This window comes from Staurois parvus, unplaced genomic scaffold (genome assembly GCF_062004578.1).
Source record: "Staurois parvus isolate SC_StPar_1 unplaced genomic scaffold, SC_StPar_1.0 ptg000019l, whole genome shotgun sequence".
NCBI classification, from domain to species: domain Eukaryota; kingdom Metazoa; phylum Chordata; class Amphibia; order Anura; family Ranidae; genus Staurois; species Staurois parvus.
Genome location: NW_028317815.1, coordinates 3,874,955 through 3,896,527, shown reverse-complemented (window position 1 = coordinate 3,896,527; position 21,573 = coordinate 3,874,955). Strand labels below are relative to the sequence as shown.

Genomic DNA, 21,573 nt, shown 5'->3' with positions numbered 1-21,573 from the left:
ACTATCAGATGTAGCACAGATCATTTTTAAAGGGCTGTAGGAAGCTTTGATTTGGAAAGGGCTGTAATAGCAGTGATCTCTAGCAGTCTTATATAATATGTCTCTGGTTTATGCCTCCCCACTCTCCAAAAACTCCTATAGTATGTTTGCAGGCTTTGACCATAACAGCATGCCCATAATCTTTGACCTTTTCCTGTTCCCTTCTGGAATGTCTGAGAGCTTTCTGTAGCATTAGATTTCTTGCATGTTATGTGCGGCCCTTTGGTTCCCTGATCTAAAGTGAATAAGTAGCACTGCAAACCACCAGTAAAAAGTCTCTTGATGGAAATTTTGATTCTTTGACTCCTACTACATTTCCAGGAAAATTATATTACTCATACTGTAGCTGAATGTGATTAGCATCACTATTTTGTAATGAGTATGCACTCTTTGGCTACATTCACACTAGCCTTATTTGCAAGCGGCAGACAGGCGTTTGGGAAGCGTTTTTAACGCTTCCCAAACGCCTGTGAAAATTCTGCACTTTGCAGTACATAGTGCTGTTCACACGGGAGCGTTAGCGTCGCATTGAGTCGCATCGCGGCAAAACGGAAGCCTCTGGTTGAGTCACAAGGAGTTGAAGCCTCCTATTCAAGCCCAGCCGGCGTTCGCGGTGCAGTTGTGGGGCATTTGCAGAGCATTAACACCATCCAAACTTCATTATAGGTGTTTGTGGGGCGTTTTTAATGCTTTGCAAACGCCTAGCAACCACCGCTAAACCGCGCATGCGGCGTTTGCAGAGCGTTAAAAAACTCTCCTCAAATGCTGGACCAACGCTTGGCAAACGCCATAGGGGCGTTTGACAAGAGTTGGAAAAACAGTCAAGTGTGAACGACCCCTTTGAGTCAGAAAATAATAGCTGTTGTCTGAGACGTCACACATTAGAATTTTTTGGATGCACCGAACTTGGGTTGGGACAGAGAATAAGAGCTGGTGTGCTAATTGATTTACTTTTCCATCCAAAGGAAATAATTTTTACTGCAGTATTTCTACTAAAGCCCACGTCACATTAGTTATGCTGTAGTTGAGCCTCACAGCAACTGGTCAACAAAAAAATCCCAGTTACAATATGCCTGACAACACCTTGAAATGCCTAACCAGGCCTTCTTGTGTCATTGATGCAGTAAAGGCTTCTTTCTGGCACCTCGACCATGCAGCTAATTTTTGTTCAAGTGTCATCATATTGTGCTCCTTCAAAACAACCACACTGTCTTTTTCCAGAGCAGCCTGTATTTTTCTTGTGGTTACCTATGAGTTTCCTTTTGTATCCCGAACAATTCTTCTTGATCTACCTGACCTTGGTTTGGTATCAAGAGATCCCTGAACTTTCCACTTCTTAATAAATGACTTAATAGTACTGATTGGCATATTCAAGGCTTTGGACATCTTTTTATGTCCTTTTCCATCTTTATAAAGTTCCATTAGCTTGTTACGCAGGACTTTTGACAGTTCTTTTCTGATCCCCATGGCTCAGTATCTAGCCTAGTCAATGCTTCCACGTAAGAGCTAACAAACTCATTGACTATTTATACACTGACACTAATTGCAATTTAAAAAGCCACAGATGTGGGACATTAACCTCTAATTGGCATTGTAACTTCTGTATGTCACCTTGTGTATCTGTACCAAGGCCAAACATTCCAGGGTATGTAAACTTTTGATCATGGCCATTTGGGTGATTTCTGTTATGATTTAAAAAGGAGCCAAACAACTGTTTGATAATAAATGGCTTCATATGATCATCATCCTTCAATAAAAGAGCATTTTTCGGCATGATCAGTCATATTTTCAATATCAATGCCAAAATTTCACAACTTCTGCCAGGGTATGTAAACTTTTGAGCACAACTGTATTGGCACCACCTCTTGGCTACCATACCTGCAATAGTAAATACAGAATATTGCTTTGCAATATTTTTTACATTTACCTGGCTAACATGCAATAGAAAAAACTAATCCCGTCCTACACAATTCTTGTACATGAAGTCTGCATCTGCGTTATTAGGGCTTGAAGTGGCAGACTGGGGTGGTGGGTGGTGCAATGCAGGTCAGGGCCAGCATCAAACGGAACCTACTACAAAGAATAAAAATGAGTAAGAATAGAAATGACTTCACTCAGTCAAATAATAGCTGGTAGTGAAGCATTTCGTTCTCATTTACGTTTGTCTACGGATATACTGCGCTGTGGGTTTATTTATAGGTGACCTACTTAATACTGAAAAGCCTACTTGTTTATCTATTTCTTGTACAAAAATGCAAATATGACAGTTGCCAGTTCTGTCCCTGTTGGAAAAAAAAGAATGGATCAAATGACTATTCTTCAACAAATAATTCTACAAACAAACTCAAAGTCTAAACTAATATTTGTTAGTTTATTATATACCTTTGATAATATATTAACTGCCAATACACCTGATTAATGTAAAGCTCATCCCCAGCCAAATATCTATCACATCTTGCACTTTTTTTATTTTCTTAAAGTGTTACTAAACCCACAACAGTAACATCAGTCAGTATATGCAGTAAACCATTCTTGTTATACTCACTGTGGAATCTAAGGGGTTAATCCTCTGCATTGTGTGTAAAGGCTGTTTGATCCCGTTTTCTCTGATCCTCTCCTTCTTCTACTGTCCCAAATCCATCTAATGATAGCACAGAGCTCTTGGAGTCACTCTGCACATGCTCAGTTTAGTGTGTATTGCTAGTGATATTTTGTTTCGTGGGAAAGTGCATGTGATCAGCACAGGGCCAATCAATGCTGTCCTGACAGAGGGTCAGGGGTCCTGCAGCCTCATAGCACAGTGAGAGGAGAATGAAAACGCCTCCTACAAGCTTTAACCAGTGCTCGGCCGGACACTGATAGAAGTCACAAGGCTGCTATATACCACTGATGAGAAAAGGTATTTAGCACTTTATATTTACTACAATAATTGCATTTCCATGTTCTGTGTCCTGTGGGAGATTAGATATAGTGAATGCAGGGTCTTGGGTTTAGTAACACTTTAACTTGTAGAGAAAGATATACTCACCTACGTCCATCGTTCACATCCCTTGCAGGCACTATGTCCGGGTATGAAGGGGATCTGTAATCCAGTGCTGCAGATGCCCTGTCATACTGAGATCATCATTGCAGACTTTGTTGCTGGACAGCCAATTGGGAGTGTCCACATTGTGCAGGCAATGATATGAACATCCAATGAAGAAGATGAAGACTCAGGATTGAATTTTCATGTGGCTACGGATTTAGAGGAGTAAAAAGGGAGCCCAGGGATCAGCTTTAGAAAACTATCAGCAACCTCCTGCCTGCATTACAACCCAACTAAGGGTAACATTCTGTAAGACTTTGCTTATTTAAAGCAGAGCTTCATTCTCTCAATCATCATTGACTATTTGGAATTCTTATGCTGCTAGTATTAGTAAATAGATAGGAAAGTATATCATATTTACTTGCTCTAAACTTTTTTTTTTTACATTTCTTCAGTTATATCCTGGTTTCCAGGCCTAGGGCAAGTTATGTTATACATCCCAGGAGGAGAGAATAAGTTTTCTCAGCTAAGCACACCCTCTTTCCTGCATGCCTGAACCAAGGGCAGATTGATTCCAGGAAGTAACTGCTACATGAATCACAGCCAGAAATGTTATGGGGTGTTTTCCAAAGTGATTTCACAGAAAAGTAAACCATGGAGACATGGATGGACGGGTGAGGTTGCTCTGAATATTAAAACTGAATTGAATAGCAGTTTTGGTTTGTAGTTCTCATATTCAGTGTATTAATGTAAACCATAACATTAAAATCCCATTAACCACTTGCCCTCCTGAGGATTTACCCCCCTTCATGACCAGGCCATTTTTTGCGTAACGGCGCTGCGTTAATTTGAAAATTGCGCGGTCATGCACCGCTGCACCCAAATTAAATTTACGTGCTTTTTTTCCCACGAATTGCGCTTTCTTTCGGTGGTATTTGATCGCCTGTGCGTTTTTAATGTTTTGCGCTATAAAAAAAAGACCGAAAATTTTGAGAAAGAAACAATATTTTTGACTTTTTGCTATTAAACATGTCCAGTAAAAAATTTTTAAAAAATCAAATTTCATCATAAATTTAGGACAAAATGTATTCTGCTACATGTCTTTGCTAAAACAAAATCCCAATACATGTAAATTAAATGGTTTACGTGAAAGTTATAGCGTCAACAAATGGTGGTATAGATACTGTAATTTTTAAATGTTTTCTTTATTTTTACTAGTAATGGCGGCGATCAGTGATCAGCGGGACGGCGGCGGGCTTTCTGACACTGGGGAAACTGACTTGGTGTCACTGACATCCCTAATGACACCAATACAGTGATCAGTGCTAAAAAAAAAGCACAGACACTGTACTAATGGCACTGGGCAGGAAGGGGTTAACAAGAGGGGCGATCGAAGGGTTAACTGTGTGCTGTTTTACTTTGGGATGTGTGTATGTGCTTCACTGTAATCACACTGCTCTGGATGGCTGTACTGTGCACAGCAATATAATGCAGTGTGCACGAGCTGGCAGGGAGGAGAACTGTATTGTTTACTTACAGTTCTCCTCCCCGTTGGAGATGCTCGACAATCACCGGGCGCTGGCGAGCAATCACCTCGTGTGTGCTCCCTACACGGAAAATGCGAAATCACGTATATATACGTGATTTTATGCACCAGTGCCGCCCTTTAGCATTATATCTGCTATAGGGCGGTCAGGAAATGATGACCTTTAAAACCCATACCGTTGCCAATACCGCTTATCTTTGCTGTCTTGCAGAAATATCAATGCTGGAGTATTTTCATCATCTGACACTTTAGTGTCAGATGCCTGGTCACCCTCTGCATTCTGTGGGCCCATCTGCTGACCCGTAGAATACTGCAGGGCATGAGACTGACAACGAGGCCAACAGATTTAACCACAACATGTGGTGCGGGACCAGGCATCTGACATTTGCAGAGGTGTGTCAGATGCAGAAGGTTCACCAACAGTTGTATCTATGCAAACCAGTGAAGAGCAGTGGTGATTGCAGCAAATATTACAGGTCTTTTTTCACAGGGAGCATTTTCTGATGTATGGGGGGACATGGTCACTCTGCACTACTAGACTGGTCCCTGCAGTCCCTTCTTACCCATGCTCCAATGGACTATGGTCCTCTGAAATCTTCCAAACCAATGCCAATTGCCCTCGAATTTTGGTTTAATTTTTTTGAGGAATATTTAAATATGCAGCTACCACTTCAAAAGCGGGCCAATTCTGACATTTCTCACATATATGTAAAAAGCTGCATGTTATTGCTAGAAAATTACTTAGAACCCCCAAACAATTATATATTGTGCTGTTTGGGATAGCCACTTGGATCACTTTTACCTGGTAGAGAATCCCCTGCTGAAAAGAATGGTACCAGGGTTATGGCTGTAGCTGCAGCTATGTTCCTGGTATAATCATCTCTATACAAGGTTGAATATATATTTACTCAGGACTGACCTTAGCTTGAAAAAAAAAATGTTTGCACTCACTAAAAAATATTTTCCAAGAAAGGGTACAGGAAGTCATACACTTTCAGGTTATACTGCCACCTACAGGAGGGCTGGATACTGGCAAAAAAAAAATCTCTGTGGACTAGCCCTGGATAACCCCTCCTACTACCAGCATTCATCAGTTATAAAACAAAACAATACTGAGAGCATGGTCATGGCGTGGGACCTGTTTCCCTTAATAGATTCCAATAAAACAATTTAGCAAACATAAAACCGATTTTCTTGTTCAATATTTTTATTGAGTTTCAGTCAAGTTACAGAAGTCAAAATCTAAACATAGCCATTAAAGGTTCGTTGAACAAATCAAGGTGCATGCATTGCACCAGAAGTTAAGGTAGGCAGGAATCGTATTGCAGAATATAGGTTATTTGTACAGTTATCAAAATCAAACCTAAATATAGAAATATTCATGACCAACCTAAGCAAACAAGAACAAAGTCAATAGAATGGAGACGCCAAGCTTGGTAAGCTTCAGCATGCATTAACGTCGGTCATAAGTAACCATCAGGAGGATACAGAGTGTCAGGCGAGTAATGAAAGTAGAAAGTGGTAAGAGAGAGGAAGAGAGAAGAGAAAAGAATAGTAAGGAGAAGGGGCTCTGAGGAGAAGAGAAGGTTAAGATTGGGATCCCAGTTAGGTGAGCAATATCGGGGTGCTGATGGCCTGCTAACAAAAGTCAGAGAGTCGTCAACATGATAGCAGGAGGGTGGAGTCAAAATTTTGGGGGAGATAATGGTCCACCCAAGGCTGCCAGATTCTTTATTTCAAAAATCCTAATTTCTTTGTTGTGCATTGAGGGATACAAAATTATTCACCTTAGGACATTCAAAGCAATCCAACTGAGGGGTGGGCAAACAATGCTAACTGGCCCAATAAAAAAAAACAAACGGGGGTCTGCTTGCAGTTTAAAGAGCTGTCTAAATACCCAGATTTTCATCATATGAGGCCTATACATCCAGTTGGTAGAATCTAGAGAATGTGTAAACAGAAGACCCTACAGTCAAACATGGTGGAGGTTCACTGATGTTTTGCGGTTGCTTTACTGCTTCAGGCATTGGATGTCTTGACCGTGTGAATGGCATTATGAAATCTGAAGACCACCACAGAATTCTGGGGTGCGATGTAGTGTACAGTGTCAGAAATTTGGGTTTCCGTCAGAGTTCATGGGTCTTGCAGCAGGACAATGACCCAAAGCACAAAAAGTCAAAAAGCACCCAGAAATGGTTTCAGACAAAACCCTGGAGAGTATTGAATTGGCCAGCAATGAGTTCAGATCCTAATGCCATAGAGCACCTGTGGAGAGATCTCAAAACAACAGTTGGGAAAAGGAACCTTTCCAATCTGAGAGACCTGGAGCAGTTGATGAAAGAGTGGTCCAAAATTCAAGTAGAGAGGTGGAAGGAACTCATTGATAATTACAGGAAGCAATTGATTTCAGTTACCTGTATTTTTTCCAAGGGGTGTGCTATCAAATATTAAATTGAGGGTGCCAAAAATTTTCTCCATTCCATTTTAGGAGTTTCGTTTCTCCACTTTTTTGTGTCATACCAATATAAGAAATGAGAAAGTAAACATGAGAATGCCTAAACATTTGTAATTGCAACAATTTTCTGGGCAAAGTGGTGAATTACCTGACAGAAATGCAGGCGTGCCAATATTTTTGGCCATGATTGTGTGTATATATATATATATATATATATATATATATATATATACACAGTTGCAAGAAAAAGTATGTGAACCCCTTGGGATTACGTGGAGTTTTGCATGAATTGGGCATAAAATGTGCTCTGAACGTCATCTAAGTCACAACAATAGAAGAACACAGTCTGCTGAACATAATACTACACAAACATTAGATGTTGCCATGGTTTAATTGCACATAACATGTAAACATTCACAGTGCAGGGAGGAAAAAGTATGTGAACCTTTGGACTTAATAACTGGTTGACCCTCCTTTGGCAGCAATAACCTCAACCAAATGTTTCCTGTAGTTGCAGATCAGACCTGCACAATGATCTGGAGTAATTTTGGACCACTCCTATTCACAAAACTGTTTCAGTGTAGCAATATTCTTGGGATGTCTGGTGTGAATCGCTCTCTTAAGGTCATGCCACAGCATTTCAATCGGGTTGAGGTCAGGACTCTGACTGGGCCACTCCAGAAGGCGTATTCTGTGCTGTTGCAGCCATTGTTTTGTTGAATTACTTGTATGCTTTGAGTCATTGTCTTGTTGCATCACCCATCCTCTGCGGAGCTTCAGTTGGCAGACAGATGGTCGTACGTTTTCCTGTAAAATGTCTTGATAAACTCTGGAATTCATTTTCTCATCAATGACAACAATCAGTCCAGGCCCTGAGGCAGCAAAGCAGCCCCAAACCATGATGCTCCCTCCGCCATGTTTTACAGTGGGGATGAGGTTTTGATGTTGGTGCGCTGTGCCTTTTTTTCTCCACACATAGTGTTGTGTGTTCTTCCCAAACAACTCAATCTTGGTTTCATCTGTCCACAGTATATTTTCCCAGTAGTGCTGTGGAACATCCAGGTGCTCTTTTGCAAACTTCAAACGTGCTGCAATATTCTTTTTGGACAGCAATGGCTTCCTCCGTGGTGTCCTCCCATGTACTCCATTCTTGTTTAATGTTTTCCTTATTGTAGATGTGTCAACAAAAATGTTAGCATGTGCCAGAGATTTCTGTAGGTCTTTAGCTGACACTCTGGGATTCTTCTTTACCTCATGCAGCATTCTGCGCTGTGCTCTTGCAGTCATTTTTACAGGATGACCACGACTAGGGAGAGTAGCAACAGTGCTAAACTTTTTCCATTTGTAGACAGTCTGTCTTACCATGGACACATGAACATCAAGGCTTACACACTGTGTATATATACTGTGCAGAAGTTTTAGGACTGTATATATATATATACAATTTGCTTTGATGTAAATTAATTGGATTTATGTTACACAAAGCACTGCACTCACTCAGAATAAGAATTTAATAGAAACCTGTCTGTTCTGAGAAAAAAATGGGGCCTGCCATTGCTGACCTTCCAACAAAACAAGTAGCCTGGCAGCCAGTGCTGTCAATACATCCTTTCTCAATTCAGAACAGAAAGTATTGAAAGCCAGGCAACTAGTATAGTTTTTAAGTGATTGTAAAGTCTTCCGCTGCTCTCTGCCAAACCTGTGAGAGGGGAAAAGAGCTGCTGCAGACAGGACAGCATTCATTAATGTATTATTTGCTGAAGGGTCATACCTTGAAAGTCTTGGGGGGGGGGGGGGGTTCTTCTTGTTTGGATGAGGTCAACTGCACCAGTCTGACTTTAGACTAATCTTGAAAGGACCACAAAAGCAAGGTGAATTTGCCCATGGACATACGCCCTTTAACCACTTGCCCTCTGGAAGATTTACCCCCCCCCCTTCATTTTTTTTGCTATTCAGTGCTACGTTACTTTAACTGGCAATTGTGCAGTCATACAACACTGTACACAAAGAAATATAATTTTTTTCATGCAAATAGAGCTTTCTTTTGGTGGTATTTTATCACTGGGTTTTAATTTTTTGCTCTATAAACAAAAAAAGACTGGGGGAAAAATTATATATACACTGCTCGAAAAAATTAAATGAACACTTTTTAATCAGAGTATAGCATCAAGTCAATTAAACTTCTGGGATATTGATCTGGTCAGTTAAGTAGCAGAGGGGGTTGTTAATATGTTTCAGCTGCTTTGGTGTTAATGAAATTAACAACAGGTGCACTAGATGGGCAACAATGAGAAAACCCCCAAAACAGGAATGGATTTACAGGTGAAGGCCACTGACATTTTTTCCCTACTCATCTTTTCTGACTGTTTTCACTAATTTTGCATTTGGCTAGGGTCAGTGTCACTACTGGTAGCATGAAGCGATACCTGGACCCTACAGAGGATGCACAGTCAGTCCAACTCCTCCATCAATATGTGCCATTGCCAGAAGACTTGCTGTGTCTCCCAGCACAGTCTCCAGAACATGGAGGAGTTTCCAGGAGACAGACAGTTACTCTAGGAGAGCTGGACAAGGCCATAGAAGGTCTTTAACCCATCTGCAGGACTAGTATCTGCTCCTTTGTGCAAGGAGGAACAGGATGAGCACTGCCAGAGCCCTACAACATGACCTCCAGCAATCCACTAGTTTGAAAGTTTCTGACCAATCAGAAACAGACTTCATGAGGGTGGCCTGAGGGCTCAACATCCTCTAGTGGGCCCTGTGCTCACTGCCCGCTACCATAGAGCTCGATTGGCATTTGCCATTGAACACCAGAATTGGCAGATCCGCCCTGTGCTTTTCATAGACGAGAGCAGGTTCACCCTGAGCACATGTGAGAGACATGAATGGGTCTGGAAAAGCCGTGGAGAGCATCATGCTGCCTGTAACAACGTTCAGCATGACCATTTTGGTGGTGGGTCAGTGATGGTCTGGGGAGGCATATCCATGGAGGGATACACAGACCTTTATAGGCTAGACAATGTCCCCCTGACTGCCATTAGGTATCGGGATGAAATCCTTGGACCCATTGTCGGACCCCACACTGATGTAGTGGGTCCTGGGTTACTCGTAATGCACAACAATGTCTGGCCTCGTGTGGCGAGAGTATGTAGGCAGTTCCTGGACGATGAAGGAATTGATACCATTGAATGGCACACTTGCTCCCCTATGCTAAATCCAATAGAATACCTCTGGGATATGTTTCGGTCCATCTAATGTCGCCAGGTTGCACCTCAGACTGTCCAGGAGCTCAGTGATGCCCTGGTCCAAATGTGGGAGGAAATACCACAGGACACCATCCTCATTAGGAGCATGCCCCGATGTTGTTAGGCATGCATACAAGCACGTGGGGGCCATACAAACTACTGAGTACCATTTTGAGTTGCTGCAATTAAATTTCAGCAAAATGGATTAGCCTACTACATCATTTTTTCACTTTGATTTTCAGGGTGTCTTTGAATTCAGTCCGCTGTAGGTTGATAATTTTCATTTTCACCAAACGATAAATACAAACAATGGTATAGACACTGGATTTTTTATACTAATAATGGTGGCGATCAGCGACTTATAGCTTGACTGCGATAGGCCGGCGGGCACTCTGACACTAACTTCTACTGACATCTCCAGTGACACTAATACAGTTATCACTGCTAATAAAAGGCACTGACACTGTACTAATGACACTGGGCAGAAAGGGGTTAACATCTTGGGTGATCAAAGGGTTAAAGCGGAGTTCCAGCTTAAAAAAAATAAAAGTCAGCAGCTACAAAAGCTGTAGCTGCTGACTTTTAAAATACAGCTACTTACCTGTCCCTCGGTCCAGCGGTGTCCTCACCACCGCTGGTTTCACTGGGCATCTTCTCTCCCTGGCACCGGCATATTTAGTGTGGGCACCCGGCTGTGACAGCTTGCAGCTTCACAGCTGTGTGCCCACTGTGAATGCGCGAGAAGCGCTGCGATTTGTGAATGGCCCCATAGTCTTTTGGGACCTGTCACATATTCCAGAAGACTACGGGGAGGGAGGACAACTTCCGCTTATGATCACCTTGGAGATTGCAGCGGAAGTGGGAGCGGGTACCTGTCAAATTCGGGTACCTGCTCCCCAAAGGTGCCAATCCTTAATGGGGAGTGGGGGGCAAAGCATTAAAGTGAAACTTTCCCTTTTGGGTGGAGCTCCGCTTTAGGTGTGTGTTAGGGAGTGTGATTAGCATGTACTGTGTGTTGTTTAACTAGGGGGTGTGCTGGCTTTTATCTCCCAGCACATCCCCACTGACAAGATCTCTCAGATCTCTCTCAGGCTAGGTTCACAATGCAGGTTGTGTTTGAGATGTTTCTGCATTGCGTGATGCGTGGTGCGGTTTGCGTTTTTGTTTTCATTTTTTATTTTTCTTGTTGCTAGACAGATTTAAAATGCATCAAAAACGCAATACATGCTTTTCTGCAGCAATTTCATTGAAGTCTATAGAAACAAAAATGCAACTTTTTGCATTCAAAAAAGTTTCTGAAAAATGCTACAGAAAACAGTTGTGAACCTAGGGTCATGTCAGTTGCTCCACTGATCGCCAAGTCCTGTCCTTGAATTGCTGCCAGGTCTCAGTGATTGACATCTACAGGAACCAATGACAGCACGATAAGATGGTGTGTGCACCCCCTACTTGGAAATGCAGAATAACGTATATATACGTGATTCTGTGCACAGCGGCCGTCCTGTAGCAGTGAAACTGCTATAGGGCAGTTGGCAAGTAGTTAAAGCTGAGTGTAAATCATAGACAGTTTTTAAATCACTTTAGATCAAAAGCTGTATCACAAGTATATACAAGAAAGATCAAAATTATTTTGTTATTCTAGCAGTAAGTATGTTTTGGAGTGCCATATGCATTGATATAACAAAGGTAGCAGAGGTTAACAACAGACACAAATGCAAAAAATGTAATTACGAGTTCACAGTTCACACTACTAATCCCATTAGGAATAAAATACAGTATTAAAGTACCTTATAACAAGTGTTATAACACATCTTTATTTCCCTGAAAGTGTTTTTGTTCATAAATAGTCTGGAACAAATACTGCACAAATGCCACATATTGTTTTCAGAAGTGCTGAGTTTAACCTTCGCAACCCCAATTATAGTCATTATGAGGTCTTTCTTTATACAGAATATAGAGGTAGCCAAGGCACGACTACAGATAATGCTGCCGACTCCTGTGCCCTCTATTCTGGCTGTATACACTAATCAGCGAGAAACAAAGGGCTCTGGTCATTCCAGGGGTGTAGTAACCAATACACAGTACAGGGCATAGCACCTGTAATTTTGTGTTCTCATTAAGTGGTAATGTACTATCCTTTCAACCTCATGTAACACTGCATAGTTGACTGGCACCATATAACTTTTGACAAACTTTTTCTTGTTTTGCTTTAAAGTACAGCTTCACCTTTTAGAAATTGTACTTGAAGATGAGGCCTCAGTGGGCTATTTTACCAATAGAACCATCTTTATTATAAATGATCAGGGGAGATATTTGCATTTGATTGTAGTTCCACTTTAAATCAAGTTACTTTTTTTCCTGCAAGTATCAAGTATCGATTTATTACAAGTCTCACCTTCTGTATCTAAAGGACATCACACTCTTTGAAGACTAGCTATTGGAAAGAACATGTAATAGACTTGGAGCTAAAAAGCTTCTATTTTGGTCTTTTCTCAAACCAATTTTCTGCTTCACAAAGAGAAATGAAAATAGTACTTCAGAATAAACCCAAAGATTTTTTTAATGGAACAATTGAAAAGTCAAGCACATCTAACTGGTATAGTGGAACCTCTAATTAAAACACAAATCAGCCTGTCAAATCTTGCCAAACTCTACTTGAGAAATGTTCTCTAATCTCCATTCTGTTTTTTTTGTTTTTTTTTTTAAGTTAAATGTGTCAGAGGAAGGTTAGTGTTAATATTGGTAATTCGCATACACATCTCAGAGACTTGCTGAAAAACAGGCATTTCATGTGTTCACATACTAGAACTGGTGTATAAAAGCTGAAACAAAACAAAAGCTGATGCGCAGGGCATCAAACCAAACAAAAAACATGTTCGATTTGTTCTGTGGGCACCAACTGAAATTTCGTGTCAGCTAAGTAAGCTCAGCAGTTTACAGAAGGCAAAACTGGGCCATGTATGGGCTTTAAGAGAAATGTGTAGTGGTTTGAAATATTCTACTCAGAAGTTTAAAAAAAAAAAAAAAGGATTTTTAGAATGCTAGCTAAAGCATTAAGAGAAACTAAATTCCATTTGTATATTCCATATACTGTCCCCCATGATAGAGGCCCAAGAACAGTCAAATCCTGTGACATTGCTCAGTGCTTTTTATGTACTGTGTGGGGTTGTATAGTCTAGCCCCTAGTGACTCTCTGAATGAGGGTAACTTGTCTCCTCCGTGTTTAACCACTAGCCTACTGGGCACTTTCACCTCCTTCCTGCCCAGGCCAATTTTCAGCTTTCAGCGCTGTCGCACTTTGAATGGCAATTGCACGGTCATGCAACACGTTGTATATTTTTTTGGGACAGATAGAGCTTTTTTTTTTGGTGGTATTTAATCACCTCTGGGTTTTTTTTTCTGCTAAACAAACCAAAAACAACTGAATATTTTGAAAAAAAAAAGTTTTTTCTTTCTTTCTAAAATTTTGTAAATAAGTAATTTTCTTCCTTCACTGATGTGCGCTAATGAGGCTGAAAGATGGGCACTGATGGGCATTGACAGGCATCACTGATGGGCACTGAAAGGCAGCACTCATATATGGCACTGAAAGGCGGCACTGACTGGCACTGTTAGGCGGCACTGAAAGGCAGCTCAGATGGGCACTATGTGGCATTGATGTGCACTGGTAGGCACTGATATGTGGCACTGATGGGCGCTGGCAGGTGGCACGGATGGGGATGCCCTGATGATCAATGTATGTCCCCTCTGAGGAATGCCAATCACCGGCTCTCCTCACGAGCTGTCAGTGTGACAGCTCGTGAGGAGAGGAATGCCAATCACCGGCTCTCCTCTCCTCACGAGCTGTCAGTGTGACAGCTCGTGAGGAGAGGAATGCTGATAACCGCCATTTCCTTATTTACATGTGATCAGCTGTGATTGGACATTTACATGCGATCAGCTGTGATTGGACACAGCTGATCCCATGACAGAGCCGACGCCATTGGCTCATACCGCTGATCAGCTGTGTCCCAGGGACAGTTAGAGCTAGAGGAGGTCATATGACATCCAGTAAAAAAATAAAGGAAAACCAGGGGAAAGAGATCTACTGGCATAGAGGTCCTAATGAGAACAATCAGCGGCTAGAAAAAATATTAGGTTTAATACAAAATCAAAAATAAACCACCTCCACCTCACAGACAAAATTAATTAAATTGACGTTGTCATGCAAGAAGAAGACCCACGTTCCAGGATTCTGGCACCACTAACATACACATGTACACTCACAGAAAAAGGTCTAGGCAATATAGGTAAGAAAATTGAATTAGAGCACTGTAAAAGAAAGAGACAGGAATAAGGTCAAAGAGAGAAAAAGTAAATGGGCAAGATGAAGCAGGATATGAAAACAGTTAATGCAGCAATATCCATATAGAGCAATAGCATTTGATAAGGATATAGATAACAAATATCATGAATCCATGGATGATGTTCCTATATAGCATAATCAATTGATGAAATGATGGCTCCCCAATTAGGGGTAAAAGTCACTCAAAACTGCCGATTTCTCCCATCTTGAAGGTAACCTCATTCAGAGGTAAGTTGTGCACCATTACAGGTGATATATATAGTATGGAGGAACAGAGAGTGACTCAATTCTGTTGGTTACTGTAGTAGAAAGCAATTGATAAGCAAGGCATCAATGGAGTTGGTATGGTACAAATAGTAGATGATGTTTAAGAAAGTCCAATAATGGACCTGACATGTATCATATGGATGTCCATTTAGTTCCCAATCTGTTTAAATGGATAGTAGAATAGATTATACTTCAACTGCCAATTTGTTCGCAATATATGGTGGTCACCCAGTTGTGGGGCATATCCATGACACCATGATTGGTGCAACACCCCATATTGGAATGGCAGTGTTAATATAACGGACCATTATTCCCATATCATCAACTGTTGTAGATGAAACCCAATAATTGATGGATGTTATTGCACATCCGTGTAGGTGAATTTATGTCATATGACATCCTCCCAGAGCGAGAGAACCGCCGGACTCCCGTCATTACCTTATACGGCAGGCAGGAGGTGGTTACAGACATACATCGCTGACTCTGGACTTCCACAATTGCTTGATGCCAGGAACATCCCTCATGCCGAAACAGCAGTTTAAAAGCAGATCTCCACCCAAAAGGAGAAGTTCCGCTTTAAAGACTGTTCCCAGTCTTTAAAGACACATGACAGGTCCCAGAAGACTACAGGACCATTCAGAAAGCACAGCGATTCTCACACATGCACGGTGGGCACAGAGCAGTGAAGCCGCCAGCTGTCACAGCTGAGTGCCCACATTAAAGACGCCAGTGCCGGGAACACTGGATGGCCAGTGCAATGAGCTGCGGAGAGGACACTGGGGGATTGAGGGACAGATGAGTGGCTGTTGTTTTAACTCAGTAGGTACAGTTTTTGTAGCTGCTTTTTTTTTTTTTTTTTTTTTTAACAATGGGAACTGGAACTCCACTTTAACTTAACCCTCTCCTCAATGCATCCACATAAAGGTTCTGGGCCCAGATGGTTCTTCCATCCACTATTCTAAAACCTTCAAGACCATCTTCTGTAGGGAATTCATTGAATCATAGAACATCCTGAAATCTGAGAAAATGCCTAGAGCTACCTAAAGTGCTCACATCTCAGACATCCTAAAGCTGAATAAGAACCTGTCCTTACATTCTAATTATTGACCTAATTAATTGTTAAACTTGAAGACTAAAAGATCTTTACTAAAATATTGCATAATTGTCTACTACCTACCTTACCAAACTTACTAAACCCGATCAAAGTGAGCTTTACTCATGCAAGGGAGGCAAAACACAATGAGGTTGATTTACTAAAGGCAAATAGACTGTGCACTTTGCAAAGTGCAGTTACTCCAGAGCTTAGTAAATAAGCAGAAGCTCTGCTGACTTCCATCATCCAATCACACGCAAGAAAAAAATGCTGTTCTTGTTATTTTCCTTGAATGTGATTGGGTATTCTTTGCAAAGTGAAGCTTTACTTCATTTACTAAGCTCTGGAGCAACTGCACTTCCCAAAGTGCACAATCTATTTGTCTTTAGTAAATCAACCCTAATATCATCCATGTCTTTAAATGTCATTCCACTCTCGGAAAACACCCCTGCTATTGTAATGCACTGACTCTGAAAAAGCATAAGGTGAGCTGGAGTCTACTTCATTGTGCCTTGAACATATTGGCCTGGGCCCAAACAAGCCCCCTCTTATGGCATATATGCAATAATCCAACTATCTAAGGATTGCCTTCCAGTCAAGCACAACAAACTATCCACTTTTGTGGATGATTTGCTATTATCGCTTATTTCCCCCAAAACATCCATACACTCAAATCATAAGGTACCTTGACCAACTTCAAAATTATTATGCAAACCACGCAGCCATGAACATTTCTTTGTCCACACAGCGGATTACAAGTCTATAAAGGCATTAAATTATTAAGGGATACAGGCAATACCCTTGACTGACCAGATCTTTGAAGTCAATTGCCCTCCCTTCCTCACCTCTCTAGGTGGAATAAAGAATACTTCTTGATTCAGCCACAACCTTATATGAAAAGTGAATGTCCTCCCATGCTCCCTACATCTACTGTAGACTATGCCTATTCATATCCCTACACACTTCCTCTAATACATCCAGAGGGATTTTCTTAGGTTGCCCTTCAGCAAGACTTTTCGCCATTAATGGCATTACCATGGTTACAGTGTTCACATACCTGTTCTCAGATTTCCCACCCCCTTATAAAAGCCTCCCTTGCAATATTTTACACACACTCTAGACAACGTATTATACCTCCTCTTAGCTCCAGTATGTTTCCAATAGTTGGGAAGTCTTGCTTTGCCCTGTGCCTTCAAGATCACTTCTTTACAGCCCTGACTTCTTATGAACAATTTAGACTCGACCATTTTACTAAGATTTTTTTTTTAATCAGATTTTATTTTTCAAAAACATTTTTTTTTTTAATATGAGGTTTAACTATAAATCAGAAAACCATACAGAGCATACACAATTTACAGAGATACATATAAAGGAACCCTGCTATACAATTGTGCTCTTTGCAAAAATTTGAAAGTAGCAATATAAAAGAAATTCCACACCTGGAAGCACATACACAAAGCAAAGAGAGATCAATGGCTGCAGAGCCTGGGCGATGACATCACCCATAGGCTTATTATGGGGCATCCATTGTTGGCAGTTTCTCCTCTACACTGAAGCTGGCACTGGGAACCAATCATGTCACCGGAGCATCCTCAGTATAGGTAAAGTTGGGTTTTGACTAAAATACTGCTTTATCAACTTCCCGCCCAGCCGATTGCAAAATGATAGTCGGGTGGGACTTTTGTCATTCTGCGATTTGACAGATCACTGTACCGGTCGCTGACGGTAATTGCTATGACCAATTGTAAAACAATGAATGAATTTAATTCACGCCATTCATTGTGTACAAATGTGTTGCTAGCTGTGATTGGTCAGTGATCACATGGTACAGACAGAACCAATCACAGCCCATCTGTGCCATGTGATTAGTTGTGGCTAGTCACAGCTAATCACAACAAAACACACTGAATGAAATTGATTTCATTCAGTAAAAGTACTTACTTATAGCAGTGAAATTCACTGTTATAAGCAATCGTTATGTGAAGAAAAAAAAAATTCCTGATCACTTCCCCAAAGTAGTACAATGTTACTATAACATTCTAATGCTCTGGGCACAGTATGTAAACAAAAAAAACTCTGACTCCTGTGGCTGTGAGAATGGATGTGGATTACACTAACCAGATAGCGCAATCACTTGCGCATTGGAGTATATTAAGACCAACTCCTGGTCATCAGAATCTGGAACGGTGCAGTGAATAAGGTCATCAGGCCAGCAACCTCCAGGTAACACACATCAGAGGAGGGTAACCAATCTCCAGATATTCAGGCATCAGCCACCAGGGGGATCATACACATTAGCATAGGTCAGGTCAGCAGAATATACCTTAAAAGAGGGGGGCTCACAGGAAAAACAAGCCCAAGAGGGAAGCCTCCAATAGTGTAGTAGTTTATTTACCTGTCTTTGATGTCAAATTGTTTACAATAGACTTACGTCTGTAAAACCAAGATGGCCACCGGTGGTATTTGATCAACTCTGCATTTTTTTTTTTTGCGCACTGTAGGCAGTTCCTCCCTCTGGGACACTGTGCATTCAGGCAGTGGAATATTCAACAAGTCCTTGGTCACAGTATAGATCTCACTAAGCTGCTTTACATTCCCCATGGCTTACGCATTAACTCAGAATGAGAGATAGCCCACTGCGCTTTTCATCATACTTGTGCACCATTTATCTCAATTTTATCTTTGGCTTTCATCATCTGCAAGAAATGGTCTGTGTGTACAACCTTGTGTTCAGTAGGTACTGCACCTGTGGAGTCCTATCTTAACTTACTAAATACCTTGGACGGTCTACTTACCAAAAAAGGGGTCATTTGGGGGATATCTGTACTGTCCTGATGTTTTGGGGTCCTCAAGAAATGAGATAGGCCACCAGTACATCAGGATTGATGGATTTTCAGATATATAGCATAGTTTGTGGACTATAACTTTCCTACAGACTAAATAGCAAACACTGATATGAGTTAATTTCAGCAAAGAAATGTAGCAGAATACATTTCAGCCTACATTTATGAACAATTATATATTTGCCCAATTTTATAACAGAAATGAAGAAAAAAAACACTCACAATTTTTGGTCTTTTTTCAATTATTTAGCAAAAAAAAAAACCCAGTGGTGATTAAATACCACCAAAAGAAATCAAATTTTAGTTTGGGGACAGTGTTGCATGACCATGCAACAGCGCTGAAAGCTGAAAATATGCCTGAGCAGAACAAGGGTAAAAGTGCCCAGTACTGAAATGGTTAAGGAGTTCCTATCTGGCCCACATCAAAGAATACTTTTTCAGTACCCCTCTCTGTTCACATGTGTTTCTCATAGGCTGGTATGTTAAGTTCTGCAATTCATTCCACTGAAGGGGAAGTGTTAGCAACTCATTTAAAGTGAATATAAACCTCAGACATGAAATATGAACAAAACATATCCCTCTATAGTGTGTACTTGTCTAAGTGTAATTTATGTCTGCTGCTTCATTCCTCAGCATGAATAACTTCTGACAAGTGGTCCTGACACGAAGAGAAAAATGGTGACAGGGAGAGACCTCCAGTAGATTGACAGCCTCAGCCCTATTGCTGTGCACTGTGTGCCTTCCCTCCAATTAGCTCTCAGAGCTTTCCTCATCGACCCCTGCAGGGTGTAATTTCAGCCCTTCACCCCTGTTTTTGGACACCTCAGACAAGCTTATAAATTCAGCACTTTGAACAGATGTAGAGGAGAAAAGACTGCAAGTAAACAGGTACAACTTATGTAGGATGATTTGTTTCATCTCTGTGTATCACCTGAGATCAGTCACTTCTATGGGTATATGTAAAGGTTTAGAACTACTTTAAAAAGTGGAACTACACTGCATCTGAGCGCCACAAACCAAAAACACAGTTTAATTAAATTTTTAATATTAAAAGCAAACTTCCTTATCCTCCAACGTCTCCACATTTTATTTTGCTGAGAAATCAATTTGAAAAACACCCCCTAGCATTTCTAGTTGTGACCATCTTGAGTAAGGGCAGATGATTCATGTAGCATTTACTTCCTGGAATCCATCTGCCCTTAGCTCAAGCATGCATGCAGGTGTGTGCTTAGCTGAGAAAACCCCTTCTCCTCTGCTGAAGACTCACGGGATGTATGACATCATCTGCCTAGGCATGGAAACCATGAAGTAACTGAAGAAATGAAGAAAAAAAAAAGTTTCAAACAAGTAAATACGATATACCTTCACATCTATTTACTAATGCTTGTTGCATAAGGATTAAAAATGGTTAATGTTGATCGAGAGTGACGTTCTACTTTAAGTACTATTAATCTGCAAGCAGCAAATAGGGAACTCATCACTGCCAGAAATGTGTGAAGGTCTACATTAGATACTGTATATCCCAATATGCAGGTAAGCGGAGACTTCCTGATTGGAGTGATGAAAACCTTATTCATTTTACGAGATAACTGCATTCCAGCACCTCACCAGTTTGGGACATTCCAACAGAAGGTGTACAAGATCCCCCAGCTCTGTACCACATTTTTGCACCAAAAGTTATCTTTTTGCCCTGTTATATAGGAAGGCTGGAGTTCTGTAGGGCCTGAGGAATATGAAGAATTGCATTATCTTCTTGCCCTCCAGGGGATTTACCCCCCTTCCTGACCCGGTCAATTTTTTGGGATACAGCGCTGCATTATCTTAACTCGGGTCTCCAAACTATGGCCCTCCAGCTGTTGAAGTACTACAAGTCCCATCATGCCTCTACCTCTAGGAGTCTTACCAGTGACTGTCAAGAGTCTTGCAAGGCCTCATAGGACTTGCAGTTCCTCAACACCTGGAGGGCCATAGTTTGGAGACCCCTGCTTTCACTGACAACTGTGTGGCCATGCAACACTCCACCCAAATGAAATTTATGTCCTTTTTTCCCCCCACAAATAGAGCTGTCTTTTGGTGGTATTTGATGACCTCTGCATTTTTTAATTTTTTGCGCTAAGGAAAAAAAAAAAGACAATTTTGAGAAAAAGAATATTTTTGACTTTTTGCTATTAAACATGTCCAGTAAAAAAAATATCAAAATGTCACCATAAATTTAGGCTAAAATGTATTCTGCTACGTCTTTGCTAAAAAAAAAGCCAATACGTGTAAATTAATTGGTTTACGTGAAAGTTATAGTGTCTACAAATCGCAGTATAGATACTGGAATTTTTACTTTTTTTTATACTAGTAATGGCGGCAATTGGCGACTTATAGAGGGACTGCGGCGGGCATTCTGATACTGGGGGGGAACTGTCACTGACATCCCCAATGACACTAATACAGTGATCAGTGCTAATAAAAAGCACTGACACTGGACAGGAAGGGGTTAACATCTGGGGCGATCAAAGGGTTAACTGTGGGTCTTCTATGAAGAGCAATACAAAGCAATGTGCAGGAGCTGACAGGAGAGAGATCTGTATTGTTTACATACAGACCTCTCCCCTGTCAGTGATAATCGGAGATCGCTGGGTGCCGGTAGGGAAGCACCAGCCAGAACCTGGTGATCAACAGCTGAGACCACCAGTGGCGGCGTAGGTAGGGCGCATGCGCACCCCC

The 21,573-nt window shown here is 41.2% G+C and overlaps 1 long non-coding RNA gene across 1 annotated transcript in view; it reads left to right on the top strand.

Moving 5' to 3' along the window:
• Positions 1-19,932, top strand: part of LOC149472855 (uncharacterized) — a 166,108-nt gene extending 146,176 nt beyond the window's left edge. The window contains exon 4 of the long non-coding RNA XR_016313820.1: positions 19,492-19,932. This is a non-coding gene — a long non-coding RNA (uncharacterized LOC149472855). The remainder of the gene's footprint in view (positions 1-19,491) is intronic.
• Positions 19,933-21,573: the final 1,641 nt, after the last annotated feature.